We start from the raw sequence: 4,758 nt of genomic DNA on the forward strand, positions 1-4,758 counted from the left end.
TGAAGCCAGTCTTGGAGGGTTCGAACCCCCAAAACACGATTCAGAAACGGAGACTTTGGAATTTTCGCCACCCCAGGAGTTCTTAACCTGAAGTCTGTGGATAGAATTTGGAGGTACCCTGAACCTGGGAGGGTAATTACAGCTCTGTTTAAATGAACCTTTAACTGAAATCTAGCGTTTTCCATTGTAAGTGCAGGCTGTATTAACAACGGCTTCCGTCACCCACAGAAGCCTTGGCGCCCTCTCGTCCCATTACAGTTGTTGGAGAGATCTCAGAACAGTATGTACACTCATCTCCAAAATCACAGAAGATATCAGACCAGCCACCAGATCTGGTTACTTAACACGTTAACAAGTAACTCAAAATGGATCATAACCTAACCGTAAGAGCTAAAACTGTGAAACTCCCGGGAGAAAACACAGGAGTAAATCTCAGTGATCCTGAGTTAGACAAAGGCTTCTTACACACAATTCCAAAAGCATAAGGAACAAAAACTATGTATAGATAGAGGAATTGGGCTTCATCAGAATTAAAAACTTCTGTGTTTCCAGCGATACGGTAAGAAAGTAAAAACGGCCCTGGCCGGTGTGGCTCAGTGGTTAGAGCACCTGCCCACCCCTCTTGGGTTCAAGTCCAGGTCAAGGGCACATACCAGGGTTGCAGGTTCAATCCGTGGCCCCAGTCAGGGCATGTGTTGGAGGCAACCAATCAATGTGTCTTTTTCACATCTCTCTCTCTCTCTCTATGTCTCTCTCACCCTCTCTCGGGCCCTCCCGCCCTCCCTCCTTCCTGAAAATCAAGGGAAAAAATATCCTCGGGGGAAGATTAACAACAACAACAAAAAGTAAACAGTCCACACAATGGGAAACAGTTTTGGCAAATCATGCCTGGTAAGGGACTGTATCCAGAATCTATAAAGAACTCACTACTTAGTAATAAAAAGATGAATAACCCATAAAATGGATAAAGTATCTGAATAAGACATTTCTCCAAAAGAGACATACAAATGGCCAATAAGCCCATGAAAAGATGCTCATCAGGGAAATGAAATCAAAACTACAATGAGATACCACTTTGGATGAGTGTTGGAGAGGATGTGGAAACAGCGGAACCCCCATGCCTGCTGGTGGGAATGTGAGAGGGTGCAGCTGCCGTGAAAAAAGTTTCGCAGCTCCTCAAAAAGTCAGACACGGAGCTAGTGCCCTGGCTGGGGAGCTCAGCTGGTCAGAGGGGCATCCCGATTCGTCAAGGTTGCACTTTGATTTCCAGTCAGAGCACATACAAGAAAAAACCACTGATGCATAAATAAGGAGAACAACAAAGCCATGTTTCTCTCTCTAAAATCAAATTTTTTTTAAATTTTCACCTGAGGATATTTTTTCTATTGCTTTTCAAAGAGAATGGAAGTCAGAGAAAGAGAGAGAGACATATCGATGTGAGAGAGACACATCGATGGGTTGCCTCCTGCACTTGCCCCCACCAGGGCTGGGGATGGAGCCTGCAACTGAGGTCCATGCCCTTGGCTGGAGTCGAACCTGGGACCCTTCAGTCCACAGGCCGAAACTCTAGCCGCTGAGCCAAACCGGCTAGAGCATCTCTAAAATCAATTTTTAAAAAAACATGGAGCTCCCATCCAACCCAACAATTCCACTCTTAGATATATAACTGAAAGAACTGAAAACATATGTCTGCAAAAAATCTTGTACACAGTGCCCACTTGGGCAGCACGTATACTGAAATTGGAACGATACAGAGAAGATTGGCTTGGCCCCTGCGTGAGAACGACAGGCAAATTCGTGAAGTGTTCCATATTTTTACTGTCAACAATAAAATAAAACAAATAAATAAAATTTTTTAAAAAAATTGTACACAGATGTTCATAGCAGTGTTATTCGCAATAACCAAAAAGTAGAAACAATGTAATGTGCTTCAACTGATGAATGGATGAGCAACATGTAGTCTACGAAAAACAAATGTGAAAACAAAAACAGAAAATAAAAAAAGATTAAAAGAAAAAATTAAATTTAAAATGTAGTCTCCGATGAAATATTATTCAGCCATAAAAGGAATGAAGTACTGTCACATGCTACAACATGGGTGAATCTTTTTTTTTTTCTCACTTAGGCTATTTATTTATTAATTTAGAGAGAAAGAGAGAGAGAGATCGATTTTTGTTCCATTCCTTGATTGATACTTGTATGTGCCCTAACAGGATGGAACCTGCAAATGTGTCATAAGGGGATGACTCTCTAATCAATTGAGCTATCAGGCAAGGGCCTATTTTATTTTTTTAATTGAATTTATTGGGGTAACGTGGGTGAATCTTGAAAAATTATGATAAATGAAAGAAGCCAGTCACAAAAGTCTACATGTCATATGATTCCATTTACGTGAAATGTCCAGAACAGGCAAATGTACAGAGAGAGAAGGTAGACTGTTGCTGAAGAGAAAGCATTTGAAGAGGGGGAAAAAATCTTGTCAGAAGATCCCAGGAAAGTTCTAATTTTCATTAGCAGTTAATAAAGTTATTCATGCAGAAGTGTGTACGACACAACACTGATCTTTTTTACTTTATTTGTACTTTTTGGCCTGGGATATGAGTTTTAAGTGGACATTGTCTGTACCAGCTTCATTAAAATAAACAAAATATTTCTAAACATAAAAATAAAAAGGAAGTAGATTGTTGGTCACCAGGGGCTAGGGGAGGAGGGGACTAGGCAGTGACCGCTAATGGGCATAGGGTTTCTTTTTGAAGAGATAAAGTCGTCTGAAATTGGTTGTAGGGATGGTTGCACAGTGCAGCGGCCGGCATGGCTCAGTGGTGAAGCATCGACCTGGGATCCAGGAGATCAAGGTTCGATTCCTGGTCAGGGCACGTGCCCGGGTTGTGGGCTCGATCCCTGGTTGGGGGCCTGCAGGAGGCAGCCGATCAATGAGGACTCTCATCATTGATGTTTCTATCTCTCTCCCTGTCCCTTCCCCTCTCTGAAATCAATAAAGACATATTTTTAAAAATAAAGACCACTGAATTGAACTCTTTAAATGGGTGCACTTCACAGATGAGAGATGGAGACCCAGCTGGGGTCTGTCATCAGAGTAGGATTTGGGAGGGGAAGCATCAGGCCCAGGCCCTTTCCTGCCTAGTTCACCCCACTCTTTATCTAAATACCTTCAGGAATGTTTTACTGTTTATCTGAGAAGCCTCCCCAGCAGGACTGAGGAGCTGGCCTCAGGCCTGGGGTAACTCTGGGGCTTCCCAGGGTGGCTCCAAGGGACCACAGGCACGTGAGAGGACAACGGAGACAGACCCCAGCCCCGAAATGTGGCTGAGGGAAGTCTCCACGTTGAAGACCAGTGGTCCTCTAGCTCCAGGACTGTCTCAAGACTCCCTAGTTCGGGGGACATTTTTCCTTCTTGGGGCTTCTCAGGGCATGCTGCTCCCACCAGGCCATGTGGCTCAAATTGTGCCCACTCCTCCTTCATGTCCTTCCTGTCTCAGCTCACAGGTCACCTCCTCCAGGGAGCCCCTCTGACTTCCTAGCCCTGGTCCCTGTAATCCTCCTTTCTGGCACCAGTCACAGTTGTAAGGACCTATGGGTGGCAATGTCTTTTCCTCCCACTGCAAAATAGGCTCCACGAGGCCCCATCTGTGGACAGTGCGTTTGGGGTTATGTGTGTTTGGGATCCCCCCCCCACAGCAGGGGCTCATGAGATCACCACTGCTGACTTTGTTGTGGGGGTCATTCTGGGCCATTAGAGCAAAACCCGAGTCAGAACATTCATGAATCGCAGGGAAATAAATGTTGAGCAGGCTCTGGCTTCCCAGGTAGCACGACTGCAGATGCAGCGACCTTCAGGCTACCTTCTGACTGCACCCCGACATTTAGTCCGTTGAAGAGGAGAGTGCTCCTTTTCTCATTTGGAAATCGCCTTCCAGTGTGTGGTTTCCTGTCTGAGGACCCACCCACCCCTTATCCACAAGAGTGATGACCCCTTCCCCGCAGGGCAGGGCAGCAACCACCTAGTGTTCCCTGTCTCCTCCCAAGCGCCATCCCCTGCCCACAGAGATCGTCTTAGATGTGTGGACTGGATCTTGTCCTTCCTGGCTTACAACCCCCAAGGGGCTTCCTGCTAAGGAGAAAATTCAAAGTCCCCTGAGCCCACTCCAGCCCCCTCCCCCCACGGGCCCACTGCCTTCCTTGGGCCCCACTCTCTGCCTCTCCCTCACCTCCTGGGGACTTTGCACAGGCTGTTCCTCAGCCCAGAACACTTTTCCCCATCTTTTTATTTAAAGTGAGGTGTTTGTTTTTTTAAATATATCCTTATTGATTTCAGAGAGAGGAAGAGAGAGGGAGAAATGTCAATGATGAGAGTCATTGATCGGCTGCCTCCTGCACGCCCCCGACTGGGGATCGAGCCCGCAGCCCGGGCCTGTGCCCTGACCGGGAATCAAACCTCAGTCTCCTGGATCCTAGGTCGACGCTCAACCCCTGAGCCACGCCGGCTGCACAGCCTCTCCCCATCTTCATAGGCTGTGTCTTCCTTATTCAGACGGCGCCCCTCAGGGAGCTCTCCCAACGCCTACCCAGCAGACCCCACGGGGCCTCCTCCATGCCGCACCCGGCCTTATCTCCGTGACAGTTAGGACGCTTTGTCTCATCTTTGTCCCTCACTGGACTCCACCCTGGCCTGGCACAGGGCCTGTGGGTCTGTCCTGGGCCCGCCCCATCCCCTCCCCGGGCGAGTGCCTGGCCTAG

At 47.3% G+C, this 4,758-nt stretch overlaps 1 non-coding gene across 1 annotated transcript; it reads left to right on the plus strand.

Annotated features, from left to right (window-relative positions):
* The first annotated feature begins 1,710 nt into the window (after positions 1 to 1,710).
* LOC148093980 (U6 spliceosomal RNA) lies at positions 1,711 to 1,817 on the plus strand. The gene has a single exon (XR_015716298.1). It is a non-coding gene; the product is annotated as a U6 spliceosomal RNA (small nuclear RNA).
* The last annotated feature ends 2,941 nt before the right edge of the window (positions 1,818 to 4,758 follow it).

This window comes from Miniopterus natalensis, chromosome 1 (genome assembly GCF_054644295.1).
Source record: "Miniopterus natalensis isolate mMinNat1 chromosome 1, mMinNat1.hap1, whole genome shotgun sequence".
NCBI classification, from domain to species: domain Eukaryota; kingdom Metazoa; phylum Chordata; class Mammalia; order Chiroptera; family Miniopteridae; genus Miniopterus; species Miniopterus natalensis.